The sequence below is a fragment of the Melospiza melodia genome, chromosome 2 (genome assembly GCF_035770615.1).
Source record: "Melospiza melodia melodia isolate bMelMel2 chromosome 2, bMelMel2.pri, whole genome shotgun sequence".
Classification (NCBI taxonomy): Eukaryota; Metazoa; Chordata; class Aves; order Passeriformes; family Passerellidae; genus Melospiza; species Melospiza melodia.
The window spans coordinates 101,579,903-101,595,487 of NC_086195.1; positions in this window are offsets into that span (position 1 = coordinate 101,579,903).

Below are 15,585 nucleotides of genomic sequence, written 5' to 3' on the forward strand. Positions count from 1 at the left end.
CAAAAGTCTGTAATGACCTCAGCAGCTTGTGGCATGGGTCTGAAAAATTTTGCCAAGTGACAAAAAGAAAACACTTTAGTTCTCAGATTCCTTCTTCACCCTACAGTGCCATCTTTGAGACAAAGACCAGCAGCAAGTACCTTAAAATAACACTTTAACTCCAAAATCATGCTACCTAGGCAAAAGGCTGCCCCTGATGCTCCATACAGCCCTGCTGACAAAGGTTTGTGTTCAGACACTGATTAGCTTCTCTCAGCATCTCTCACTGTGACACACTTTCCAAAGCCAGTGAGATTCTCTCATTTATTTATATCTGCCTATGTGTTTATATGCTTGACAGTTACTGAAGTGAATGTACGAACTTCTTCATTACCATTCCACTCATAAAGGCACATTTTATGGCAACACAGACAATATTACTTCTCAGTTTCAGTATTAGTATAAAATTGTTACCTCTCCTTTTTTTGACGATTTCTTACTGCATCAAAACGAAGTTCAACATTGTTACTTGGACTTCTGGGTAGCATAGATTACATTGACTTTTCCATTCTTACCAGTTATTGTTGGTAAGCTTAACAAAACACGTAACCTTCAAATATACAATTGCGTGCCACCTGTTTCAGAAAGGTTACGGCTGGACAAAATTCTGTTTGCATTTTGATAGCAGAGGTGACTTACTGTCCTTTCCTGGATACTTGGTGTTCAGACAAGTTGTTCAAGTTATTTTATATGTATTGTATACACACTATGTATTTATATAAACATGATTTCCTTCAATCTATCACACAGTTCCTCATGGTGAGTATAAAGAAAACCTGTTCTCCCAGCTCTGCAGATGGCAGAGAGAGGCATAACAGAGGTTAGAGCAATATCAATATTGCCATCATATTTAAACAGTTTGAGCCACACAGATGGTAAGCCTTGACTGGGCCTTTTAGTTCTTTTAAACCACAGTCAATATGGGTTTTATCACTAAAGAGAAACAATGAAAGGTTCTTCTTTAACCTCAGTGCAACCATCATTCTGGGGGGGGGGGAGATAGCAGTGTCATTTACGGTACAAAACTCTGCTATCTCAGAAGTTTGCATATTCTTTGCATCATGAGCAAACCCTCTGTGGATCTGCAGCTAAAATGTTTTACTCTTGCACTTTGAGCCAACAATCATATAAAGTTAATTCCTTACAGAAATTGACTCAGAATTTTATTACTGTGCAAAGGATTCAGCTGCCCAAACATAGCTGCCTTATGCTCCCTGAGGCAGACTCAGATGTGTAATGCATCCAAGGATATCCAAGCACCTGCATGGCACTAGCAGACACCCCTGCAGTACCCTGCTGACCAGGCAGGATCGCACACTGTGTTCAAATGGTGCTAAATGGCAATGTTTAGGCAGCTAACGTGAGTCCCAGGGATGGGATTCCCCTCACAGGCTCAGATCACTGAAGGCAGGCGTCTTCTCACAGGTGTTTATGTGGAAGCCTGGTGGTTAAGCCAAGGTGGCTCAGTCTGGCTGCTCACAGGTGGGGCATCCCGTGCAGATATCTCGAACTCCCCAGGGCATCTGGTATGGTTAGAGGCCTAGTGACTCTGCCTGTGTACAGGTAGCTGAGACAGGACTGTACTCTGCACCTGAGGGCTTATGTCAATATGTCGCTCACAAGCACCTCAAAGGTCCTCCATCCTCAAAACAAAGTAATTGCATCCATAATTTCCTTAAGGGAACATTCCTTGGCCCATGTTATCCTCTAAACTGTGTCCATGCTCCTTCTGACAGGCAACCAGGCTGCACCAAAAGCAACCCAGGGTGTGTCTTACAGCATAGAACAATAAGGATGCTCACAGGACATCAATGGAGCCTGTACCTGAACTGCTTTTGAACCTCCAGAAGACAAGAACATTGCTTCAAGTAAATCTGGGGGTTTTTTCCCAAAAAAGTATAAAATTTACTTATACTTTAAAACCTGATGATACTAATATCTAATGCATTTAATTCTTATTTTTGGCATTTTCTCAGTTCAAAAGCTTTAAGAAAGATCATCACTGTGGAAATTTTGCTATATTAATAAAGCTATGATTATTTCTGTAGCAACACAAAACACAACAGAACAAAACATAGTCCTTAATGATAGTATTTTCTAAATCTTATTTTTAAAATCACACAATGTATATGTTTCTAGCCCTCAAATCATTATGTGTTTATATATTTATTTCTTTCTATTTCTTTCTATTCTTGAACAATATACATTACATCTATTCTTGAACAATTAAAAAAATGTATATTGTTCAAGAATCTATTCTAGTTACTTTTCAGGTGTATCTCTAAAGCTCAATGGCTGCATTTCTGAGATGCAGTTCCCAGTAAATGTCATGCCTTTAAATCCTGTGAATAGGCACTCTCCAGACCTAATAGCTACCCCAGTGAACTAGCAGTCAGAATAGGAACAGGCACTCATTCAGTCTACCCCTAAACAGATATTGTTAGCATATGTGCAAAGTGGCTTTGCATTATTATAATCATAGATATTTCCCAGTTCTAAAGTTTTCTTGGAGGGGGTGAGGGACTCTTTCTATAATACTCCCTTACATCATGTAGCTAGACTTTTAGTATCAGTCAAAAATTAAATTTTTGAGTAATTCAAGCATTTTATCATCTAAAAATAGTGCAACTAACCAGAAATTGAGGTCAGTATTCTCTTAAATTAAAGAATATTTGCTCGCCTCTGTTCTGAAAAGGGCTATTTGTTGCTATATCTCAAGATTTTACTATGAACCTTTCTGATAATCAGTATCTTTCTTCAAACTTCTGGTCCTTGAAGTATTGTACTTACAAAGCAGTCTCAGCGTTTGTTTCAAATAAAGTAAGATTGCAGAAATGCTTGAAAATGTGAACACTATGTAACTCAAATGTGGCTGATCTAGGTAAAAGGGAATTTTCACCACCATTAAAATATGTCATTCAATGTTTCAACAGCCTTGTGTAGTTCTGACACAGAGAGAGAAAGGAAGAATTTATTTCAGTGTAAGATTTTGACAATATAATAGTTTGATGGAGGTATTTGCATTAAAAAGTTACTGAAATCCTAATTTCAGGCAGACAATTAGTAATAACTGACATATACAATGATTTATTGCCAGCCAGGGACATAGTTTATTAACAAATGTACCTGACAGTAGCTGCAAGAAGTTATGCATGAAATCCTGGTTTAATTCCAAAAGTTACATTTACTAACATGGAGGTGGGATATTACTTGCTGCTCTAAGGAAAGGCCAAGGTACAAGAGACAGTCCTGTTTGCATCTCCTTTGTAATTATGTGGTTAGCTGACATGCTCATCACACTGGCACGCCAAAATGGTGGCTGCATAATGAGATGCTCCAGAAAATCATACATTTTCTATAGCTGCAAATGCATGAATCAGTCTATCAGTTCAAAGAGCTTTCCCCCATTATTTTCAAAAAGCAAGCCCAGATAGTTCTGCTCCAGGCAGGAGATGTGCTGCTGGGCACAGTAACACCATGTATTGTTTTCCCCATGCAACTGACTCACGAGCCAAGACACCGAAGGGCACATTTCTGAAGCCTCCAAGGGCTCCCAGTCATACTGGCAGCAGACTGGCCTTCCTGAGGGAGGTGTCTAGTCTGTATCTCCCAACCAGTCTCACCCACAGTGTTTGTCTGCCTCTCACAGACTGCTTTGTGTTGGCATCCTCCCCCTAGACAGCTGTGCCAGAAGAGTGAATAAACACTGGGATACCCTGGCACTTGGAAGCATTCTCATAATGATGAAAAATGAGGATTCCACACGCTGTGTGACTCAAGTTCTCTCTCCAAAGAGAAGTTCACTATGAAGTCTTCACCCTGGCCAGATGATGCCTAGCCCTACATGAGGGAAGTGGGTGTTGAGGGCAAAGGCAGCCTGCTCTCCTTTGCCTCTCAGCACAGCCTGGAATAGAGGCGGCTCGCTGCCAGCACAGCTGTCCCATTTGCCTACAGCTGGGAACAAGCAAACACAGTATTTTGGATAAATGGAGCAAGCCAAGATGCCCTACTCCCTACACAGAGAAAATCAGGCAATGGGCCCTCTTGGAGACCAAGAGGCAGAGCATCAACCTCCCACCTGCTCACCTGAGCTGTTTTTTTCCCAGCCTTTTGCCAAAATGTCTGAATGATACAATCTCCACCTGAAAGAGTGGCAGAACTGTTGGAACGTTTAGTTGAGGGTCTTGATTTGCAAGGGATTGGATATCAGAAACGAGAGTCTTTTGTTAAAAGCAATTACATGGATTAATTATCCCAAAGAAAAATATTTTCTCTCTTTCCATTGAGTTGTGGAGGAGAAAACATTATTAACTTGCATGTTTTATTTACTAAAATTAGATGAGATCAAGACACATGTAATTTAGCATGTAATGTTGTTTACCAGTTGGGAAACAATATTCTACTGCACCTGCACTTACCTTTGAAGCTGAGCTACATTACTCTAGACAGGTAGGAGTAGAAACAGAGAAGGGTATCTGATGTGGTAGCCTGGAAATGTGGTGTCAGGTGCTTGGCTCCTAAATATTTAGGTGCACCATTTCACCCATAGTTTACATGGTCACAAAAATTTTTACTCCAGCCCTGTAATGGCTGTTTAGTTTTGAGAGAAAGTGTAATCTATGACTGACATTAAATAAACTCAGTTATCATTAAGATAACATGTCTTAGAGAGCTTCTCAAGGTAAAAATATTTTAAATGTGTACGATAAAACAATGGACAAAGATCATGATAATAAAAAGAAATTAATTTTGTGGTTCTGGTGATTAATTACGTTAACTCAGCTCTGGAGGTTTATGGCATTCCTGAATCTTAAAGAGTGAATTACAGCTTTCTCTTGTACAAAGAAAGATGGTGCAAATCATATAAGTGAGAAGATTTTGTACTCTTGTATTCCAAATACAATTTCAGGAACTAAAGCAATACTTTGTAACTGAGCTTCACACATTTCAGAGAAATTAGTTTGCATAACAGGAAAGAATGAAACTGGGTTCCCAGGCAGCAATATCATTATGTAGTACATAGTACACATGAAGTGAATGGCTTCATATTCCTTGTGCCACAGTTCCAGTCAGTTCATATGCACTTTGTTCACCTCTACATTATCTGGACTCTTTTCAGAAATAAGAAAATCTGCCTTGCCTGCAAATGTTGTTATTCCATGTGATCTTCAATGGTGGAATCTGAGAGTATTAAAAGTGCGATAGAAAAACACATAGAAACACTGCTCCCTCTCTGACTTCCTCTGGGTAAGGAGTGAGTAGGAAAGAAAATGAGAGAGAGCCTCTAACCAGGAAGCATGCATTACATTGGGTGCAGGGTCACAGCAAGGTTCATCATCATCATCATCATTATCATCATCATCATCATCATCCACAATAAGGGTAGTGAAGAGATGCATGTTTGGTCCTGTGGGTCATCCCACCACCAAGCAGCTCTGTGGCATGTGCCTGGGGCTGCTCCATGCAGGGAGCCCGTGGCAAGCCACAGCTGAGCCCTTGGAGCAGCCCTTGGCTGCTGCCTGTAGCATGATGGCCTGCACGTACCCCATTGTTTTGAAAGGGCAGGGTTAATGAGTGTTTAGGGTGCCTGACCAAATACACTTGCCACACTCTAAACCCGGTGGATATCACTGCCCCACCACTCCATGAGTGGAAGAGCAGCCTGTGCCCAGCTGCAGGTGCCTACAAGGAGACCAACGTGTTAGTGCCATTCAGGCTGAGGTACTGAGCTGCTTGCCTCTCCATGCATACTTCCTGGTGGCCTCATGGTGTGTGACTCAGAGCTGCTGACTTTAGGTGTCTAGCATTTGCTTGTCTAAAGGTAATCTACTTGCTTCGCGCTTTAGTGGAGAGAAGCAGGCATGTTCAGCTGGTGACCCAACTGCCTGTTCTAGATTCCTGTCCCACACTGGGGTGATTTGCCTGTCTCCTGCCATTCACTGAAGACAGTGCCTGATCAGCTAACTTCTGAACTTTTAGAGGTATAATCTTAAATAAGATTAATCCATGCCTAGGTGCTTACTTGTGAGCTATTTGATTACAGATCACAAAGTGGAACAAGTGTTACTAGAAGAAATAAAATCCAGGTACACACTAAAACAGCTTGTCTGTTGAGTTTTGTTCTCATATGTGTGCAATATACCCTGCTAGCAAAAAAGGAAAAGAAGGTTTTTATGTGCACCTGTGCATTTGTTCACATACACAAAAAAATTAAGTTGTGTTCACCTCTAAGGTGTGTTTTAGCTGAATAAATGTGAAAAAAACTCTGGGCACACAAAACTTCTATTTTTTTTGTAAATATATGTATATACCCAAAAACATCTAAAGTCCAAGTACAAACTTTGTGTTCTTTAATGACATGTCATAACATTACATGCAGTCTCTTCAAAATCTCCCTGTTTTGAAAAAAACAATTGAATAGATGTACTTACATATTCTCTAGTATCGGTAATAGTAGTTCTGAGTCAAGTTTGGCTTGGCATATTAGCTCCCTGACGTAGCAGAGACAAACAGGGAGATGTACACCTGTGTGTGGCTGTGGCTGATTGTCCGCACACCTACCTGCAATGTCAGCACTGGTATGTCAAGCCTGTAGGGCTTGCTCCACACTTCAGCGCTCCATCAGGATGCTTTGCAATTGGAAAACAGCCTTGAAAATTTCACTTGGCCTAAGATGGTGAAAGGCACTGTAAGGAGCTCCAAACCCCTTTCTGTTCACTTTGCTGATGGTGTTTACAAGAGGGCAGGAGGGGTGGCGTGGCTGCTCCGTTACACTGCCAAAGAACATGCCACCATCCCCACAGAGATGTGAGCTTAAAGCCAGCCCAGGTGCTCAGCAGTGCAACCATCCCACCCCAGGACTGGCACCGTCACTTCAATGTCACTTCAAACACACTAAGCACAGCTGGGGATAGGCCTCATCAATGAGAAGCAAAAGGAAAAGAGAAGTAAAGTAAGACTTGCTAGCCATAAAATAATTTATTTGGAATATGTGCCTAAATTTTGTAGATTTAAAACAGTCCTTGCTATAATGTTTATTTTATGCAGACACTCACTGTGTTGTGACTAATGAGCTGATGTCAAGAACAAGAAATCAATGAGTTGCAGAGATCTGTGTTTTAATAAAACAAATATTATCTGCACTGTAATCACTTCTTTTCATGTAATAATGTGGGTAATTCTTAATGTGCAAGTCATAAATATTACTAATTTGAAAAGTAAATTAGCTCTTTTCCCAGCTGCAGCTCTTGCATTCTATTTAATTTACTACTGGAAATACATTTCAGGGCCAAATGCTGCCCTTACCTGTATTTTTCTCTGAAGTCAAGGGAAACTATGTCTGTAGGTCTGAAAGAGTGGAATGGTTGGGTTTTTTCTTCTACCCTGCCCACATAAATCCCACCTATGGACCTTATCCAAAATTTTCTGAAATCAAAGGAAGTTTGTAATGACTTCAATGGATTTTGAAGTAGAATTAAATTATTATGAAATGGTTTTAATTAGAAAAAAAAAAAAGGTAGTTCTTCAAAGCCAAAACTTCTCATTTTCATAAGTAATAGCTATTTTTTTGATATATTCAGTCTTGAAAATCATTTGGATTGAAATGTAAAAAAAAAAGCTGTTTTTCCTCTTCTCTTCGTTTGTTATTTAGAAATATTGACGGCAATAACAATTATGTGGTTCACATAGGATTTTAAAGCAAATATTTCCTTATTATCAAACTGAAAATATCAAAGTATATGAGCTCTGTGTTCTTTTGTTTTCTTTCAAAAATATGATGAAATTTGAGATCTTTCTCCTCATCCCTAGTGAGATTTTTTTTTTGTAAGTGGGAAGAAAATGTCAATGTACAAAGTTTATGAAGAACTCCCCTTTGGCCCAGGCCTTTAGGGACAGAATAAAGGTAAGTTCATGTTCCATGATAATGGCAGCTGTGATTTCCTTTGTGCTGAGTTAGGCACACTAAAATGAAACAGAGCTCATTGAGCTTAAAAAAAAAAGAAAAAAAATTGAAATATTTGGGGAAAAAAAAAGAAACCAAACTATTTGTCCCTTCCCAACCCTGCAAGCCACCCCCAACAGAATATTTGCTGTAACCAGAAGAGAGAAGCATTGATAACTTGAATCTGTCAGCTCTTGCCTTCCAGGTTGCTAACGAGTCTCAACATTCAGCTGCTAAGTGAAATTGTGATGGATAGACCTTCCAGTCTTCTCATTGCATTACAGAATAAAAGAGGTCTCCCTGTTGTGAGTAAACATTGGCTGAAATGCCCCAGCAGAATAGCTGGTAAAGTGATTGCTGAGAAATGATCTGCTCTTGTAGAATTCCTAGTCTTTATGGAAATGCATCAAAACAGATTTAGGGTACATCTCATTAAACTGAAATGAGGTACTGTCTTGAGTGATAGAAGTTCAATCAAAACCTACTAAAGGAATGATAAGTTTTAAATGTTCCAAAATGCAGGAATTTTTTTGCCAACAAGCCTGAATTTGGATGAAGATTGTGATCAACTGTGAAATTAGGAAACAACACAAAAAACCAAGCAAACAAAAAAAAGATAAAATAAAAAGAGAAAAGGAGAAACAAAGTCCTGTGGAATTGAAAATGAATGGAAATAATAAAAAACAACTTCCATGTTGGTTTGACTCCTAGAACCAAACCTCTGAGTTAGGAATGATCATATACACTGATAAGATTTGACTGTATTGTGGATGGGCATAGAGATAGGCAATTGTGTTGTGTGCTGAGCTGAATTTTAAATTAGAACTCTGTAGAGTATGAAATGTACAGATACATGATCAACTTACTGTTCACTGAGTGGACCTCACTGCCTCTCTACATATAACCTCTTGACTTATTGCAATTAGCATAATTTGCAGTCTGGTCTGCAAAGAAGAGGAGATGAAGTTGAGTTACATTATTTGGCAGTCCTTTAACCTATCCCAGTGTGCAATTATATGTTGCACAATACAACCATGCAAAGATTTGGATTTGGTACAATATTCAATTTGTATGTCCACTGAAAATCAATTCCAGTGTTATGGAGACAGCACAATTATCTGTAGGACATGAGATCAGCCACATAGCTCTTTGTTTGTTACAACAACATGGAGGAGTTATTTTGCCAACACTTTTATAATGTGGGCTAATTTCATGCAACTGCACTTGATATCACGTCTAGAAATAGGCATTTGACATTTCCCAGAGAATTTTCAAAACCTACTGTTTAACAGATATCTCCATGGTATAAGGAAAAGAAGTGTTAATTTTTGTTTTTGCAGAAGTCAGCTTGCAAGCTTTAAAATCAGGCTTGCAAACTTCTCCCTTTGTGATAAAAACCCTGAGAAATCCAAGGGAATTCAGAACTACTGTCTTTTAAAAAGACATCTCTGTTATATTCAGCAAGTTTTTTGAATCGAGTCCCCTATTTTGGAATGTAAAAATGCAAAGAGAAGTGCTATAACCTTTTGACCAGATGTAATGTTGACTCTGGAGAAACCAAGTAGGAAATTTTGAAATGAGGAAAATGATGCCTGATATTTTCTCAATTAGGACAACGAGGCTGTAAAATTATGTAGGTGCCAACTCCAATCTTTGCATTAGCTCAGCATAATAGAGTTGGTGCAGTACTTGAGACTCACAGCATTTGAAAGGAGTGCATGAAATTTATACCTTGAAAACATTGCATTCATAGTTCTATTCAAATCCATTTCTCCACATGCATAAATGATAGACTAAATAGCATTGTCCATTGCAAAACCTCACTTTGGCTCAGATGAAGAATGAGATTGAAGCAATATTTTAAATCTAGGTTTGGAGTCCTACAGTGCACATCACTGCACATCACTTTAGGTGAAGAATTTTCAAGGTGGTAGGTAGAAAAAGCAGATGCTTTCTGTGTAAGGTATATACTCTTATTTGTCAAACCTGCATCAACCATGTTTTACATCTCTCTGGCTACATTTACACTATCAAAAAACTTAGGTTCCCAGTTCATTCCTGGGTCTCTGCTCCCTCACAATACATGTTGCATAAATATTCAATCGCTGCTAAACTATTCTTCTAAGAGATTTCAGATTGTATTGTAATATTGACTACAGATGGGTAGGGGGGTAGATATAAAATGCAATCTGTATTTAAAAGCTGTGGCAGTGCCATGAGATGCTCTGTGCTACATCAGATCACAAGTGTCGAGCTTTCTCTGAAAGAGGCTCCACCTGAGCAGGGCAGATGCAATCCTTCTGCACCACTTGGCTGAGGACCCTGCTTCAGCCTCCGTGTCAGTATCACACGATGCATGCTTTGCAGAAAGAGCTCATCTGGCCCTGTTTTGACAGGAGACTGAGGTGGTATCTCAGAGATTAATGGCTTCTTCACTTAGATCCTAAATTTAAAAAAGTCACATCTTTTCATTCTGGAAAATGTGAAAAATTAAAACAGGAAGACCATGCTTTGTTATTTATCTCTATTTTTCTTCCCATCAGAGATAGCAACTCCCATGCCCTCTGCAAGATTTTCCTTAACCTGTCTATTGAAAGCACAGCAGCAGATACCAGTGAGGAATGTACATCTTGCAGTCCATTAATTAATCAGGGCCATAGCAATGACTGACAGCGTTTCATGTTTTTCAGAGTAAAACTATTTCACTACAAGTTCCATTATCCTAGATAAAGTGAAAGGCCTGATATTTGATTAAGACATAGAAGTTAACAACTTCCAAGTTCAAGTAAGGGAAGATACAAATTTGAGAACATTATGTACTAAGAGTGAAAAATGCAGATGAAAACTATGCCCAGAGATATTGTTATACTTACTGATTTAGGAATAATTTCCTATATGAGTAAAGGTTGCACTTTGATAGCTTGCCCAGAATACACACTGGGCAATGCCATGTCTCTCTGGATTGAATAATTTCACTCTGAAATCAATACCTTCAGAAGCCATTAGTCAATCTGCCTTCCCAGCACAGTTGTCCTTTTATTTTTCCTTTTTATTCCTTTTTCTTCTTTTTTTTTCTGTTCTGTTTTGTTTTGTTTTGTTTTTGATAATGCCTCTCTATCCATAAAGTGCTATGTCAGTGCTGAATATCTAACTTTTATGGGAGTAAGATATTTATTAGGTAGTTAAACTAGGTGAGCAAGGTACAGGACTGTAAGAGCAGTGTTAACAAGAACTTTGAAAAAGACTATTTCCAGTGGGCTGTATTTAATTCAGAATTCTAATTTGCACCTGAAACAGTAATTATTGCTCATCTGGATACTGAAGAAAGATTGATCTTGACTGACACATTCATCAGTGTCAAGGTGGATTTGACCAAAGAGAGACATTTTTGAGTCAGAGGCTTCCACCTGAGCTAAGGACAGACTTACTGGCAGAAGCTGAAATTTTATTAGGTCAATTGCTATAACTTGGAAAGGAAAACAAGGCTTCAAACCTACAAGCCCTTTTCCAAATCAGAAGACTGAAAATCCCAGAAGTTTTTGTTACTTTTACCAACTCTAATGGTTGTTCAAATAGATTTTACCTCTACCTACAAACTTTGCTTCACCTTTGCCCTTTAGGCAATGAAGGTTACAGCAATATCCAAGCCAGTCACCACTTTGTGGTGACAAACAGGAACTTACTTCATATTCCTTCTTCTGTATCTACAGAAGTATGAAATTAACCTTTTACTTATATTGCCTTATGTTTCTTATCTTTTATTAAGAGATGACAATGATTGACTTAAACAGAAATGTCACAAGTTCACTCATATCAATCCTATCTGATGCCTCTACATTGCAATGAATTTCTCAGCTATCTCAAATGCCAGACATTTGTAACTAAGGTAAAATGGAATACAGTGGAAATTAATTTATCCTATGAAATTAGTATTTTAATAGCTAGCATTAAAAATATGAACTTGCTAATCAGAATAGCCTGATGGAAATAATCATTTAACGTGCTAAAGGACACTGTGGAATTAACTGCCTAGTGTGATGTGCTTTGTGACTCTTGGAACAAGGAAGATCTAAAATAAAATAATTATAAAAATGGCTTTTTAATTCATTGCTAGCTGTATTGAATTTTGTGAGTTTCTAAGAAAGTAAATAATCTTCTCTTGGAAAAGACTTCCTCTTCTTCATCACTTATCACAAGTGAAGGAAAATTCTGAGTTCAAAGGGCTTTTAGATTACTGAGAGTTTGATAAAAAACAATTTTAGTTCTTGTTTGTTTATAGATATACTACTTTTTATTGTTCTATATTATTTTGAATACTTTTTTTATATACCAATCGGTAGTGAGTACTCTGTGAAAAAATGCACACATTATTTCAGTGCCAGTCCAAGAGCTGAGAAGTCAAGATTACTCTTTCAGCAGGCTTCCTTGGGCACACAGCTTAAGCCTGTTTTTCAAAGGTTTTTAGGCATTGCTCCAGTCAGTGTTGCAATGATTCTGCAATCTATCAAAGCTGTTACATGAACTAATAGCTCTAAGTTAAGTCAACACAGCTTAAGCATAAAATAAGATGAAGTTTTTCACAAGGCTAATTAACCCTTGTTAGACTATACACACGACAAGTTCTCTAGACCCCCAAGTATAAAGCAAGGTGGGAAATCTTTCCAAAGGATATCTCCACTTTAGTAATGTTATACAAAATTGTCACTGTGCCTTGGGGCCTATGAATTGAAGAGGGTCACACTATCAGCCATGGTCTCTTTCAGCTTCAAAATCTACCTTAATTTCTCTTTCTCGTGACTATTATTACCTACCTGCTTCTGCAAGCCACTATATGGTCCTGTATTTATGTCTGGCAACTTTTGAGGTCTTAATCCTCATTAAAAACCTCTGAAACAGAGAGGTATTGCACCCTATGAGATATTTTTAGCATTTACTCAGATTCAGCATCACAGTGTTCCCCTGACCAGTGGCATGGAGTGGCTCCAGAGTGAGGCAGCAGCAGGGCCTCTTGGCCAAATTAACAGGTTTAATGAGATGCAGAGCTTTCTCACAAAGCATCCCCCAAATATGGCATGCACCTAGCTTGTGGGAGAGTGAAGTTGATGTCTCCTCCCTGCTGGAAGAGGACTGAAGCCTCCAGTCATTCCTGAGACACGATCTTGGAGACTGAAAGAGGAGCTGGAAGCCACCCACCACAAGGCCTAAGCAATTCTTGATTGCTACTGCAAGGAACTTATATTTTAAAATCAGCTGCTTCTACAATACCGCATAATGAGCTCTGGCTTTTTAATTAGTGACCTAATGGAAGCCTGTGATAGGCAGATGGATATTGCTGCTTGATAGAGCAGCCCCAAAGGCTGTGCAGCAAAGACTGAGCAGTGCTATGAGATTGTGGGCATGACTTCCATCTGATTTCACAAGGCATATTTTCTAAATCACAGATCCCTGTTGTGTGTGTCCTCACTAGGTTTACGACATCCACTTCAGTTAGGGCAGCAGAACTAGATTCATGAAACATGACTTTTCAATGTCACAAACACCAACAACATCACTGGCCAACTCTAGCTTAAAAAAAATCTACGTGTGTAAGTGAAAAATGTCTTAGTTTGCTTTTGCAACAACATGCATTGGGAATCATGATCAGGTGGTTCTGGACATTGACCTCTGAGTTCCTTTTAGTGTCACTTCCGAATAGAAGTCATCTGGAAAACGTGACTAACCTTTTTTTTTAACCTTTCCTGTGGCTGTATGACAATTAGTGTTGCTAGATCAAATCTAGCCCTCTGCTGTACTTGATTTTAGGGTAAGGGGTGTATTTTAGCTTTGCCATGCTTTTGGTTATTTAATGACTATAAATTTAATACAAGGATCAGAGTGCAGCTTTGTCTACATCTGCCCACCTTCTTTTTCTCTATCATGTTATCAGCATGCAAGGAGACACATGGGAGCGGATGTACAGCTATTGCTTGTAAGTCACATTCCTACTGCTAGGTAATAATCTTGTGTATGTATAAATATTAGTATACCCTTCTCACACTTTGTTTTGTTCTTCTGAGCACATTGTTGATAAAATCCCAAGGGAAAAAAAAAAAGTTACTGAAGCTGCAGTTTCAGGACACAGTAGCTATGGGGCAATACCACAGCTAAAATGCTTGTCTCTTCTGCTGCCTGCCCTCCTGCCCAGCTCCCATCCCAGAGCAGAGGCCGTGTCATTTGTGCTGACTGACTGATCCCAGAGCTACAGCGTGCACTGAGCTTCTGAAAAGGTCTGGGCCAAAGAAAAGCTCTGATTAAATGGGGTTCAAAGCCTCATCTGTCACACAGTTGTGCTGATAAAGTGCAGAGCACCTGGCACTGCTGCACTGGGAAGAAAAAGAAGGACATGGAGGAAGAGGTGTAGAAGAAAGGAAGAGCAGGAAGAGGAGGAGCAAGAGCTGGAGCTGGAGCAGGAAGAATTAATAGCTGGAGCTGGGTGGGATGGGAATTTCCAAAACTAGCCCTGCCACTGAGTGTGTCTGCTGACAGACCACAGCCAGAGCCCGAACAATGAAAGCACCTTGAAAAACAGTAGGACAATAAGTTTGTAATCCTTTTTCTGAAATGTTGGTTATTCTCCTGTCCTCATTTTTAGAAGTAATGAATGCTCGAACACCTTTCAGGGGTTTTGCATGTGAAATATTTTCCCTGGTTCAGTTTGTGGGGATGACTCATGTCTTCGAGCTCTTCCTCCATGCTCTTTGCCCTTTTCATATGCAGATATGACTTCTCCGGTAGAGATTTGATGAGGATCAATGTGCACGCTGGCATCGGGAACAAGACAGATAACTTTTTTCTCCCAGCTTCCTGTTTAATTTCATAAAGTGATAGTTCCAGTTAATCTCAAAAGACATAATATCCAGTATTTTCTGCATAGTGAAAGAAGTTGTCTTTTTTTCTGGAATACAATACTGATCAAAAATCTTAAAACTACTTTAGTTAAGAAAAATGTACCTTCTTTGTTCTTAAGAATTAGGGGTGGCATTTTTTGATTGGTACTGAACATGACAATATAAGCAAATAATACCAGAATTCTTAGCTAACAAAATATTTCTTTTTTGTTTTTTAAGCTGGTATTCCATTTTAAGGTAGCTTTTCACATAACTGAACTGTCATCACTTGCAGACAAGGACTGAAGGAACAGATCAAGTTTGAACATGTGGCTTTATACAAGGTCTCACAGAGATCCTGATGGTGTGAAATACTCCTGAAATGTTGTTTTGACTTTCACTCAATACTGAAGTCTATTTAGTCACGTCAGGGATTTTGCCAGTGGTCTGAGATGTATTATCATTCCTATAGACTCTACTCTCATTCACAGGCTGAAACTATGCAGGTGCACGAGACTACCCAGACTTGGCCTTCACATATGCCTTTAACAGTTTTCATCTTATCTCAGTGATAAGGAATTTCCAGGATAAAATGATTAGGTAGAAGCAATTTGACCAGATATTAGGCAATTGCTGTAGATACACTAATCTTTATTAGTTCATTGTGGGGTGACTAAGATTTTGAAAGAGATCTTGCTGACATAAAAATGAAGCAGCAAATAATTCAATTAAAAAAAA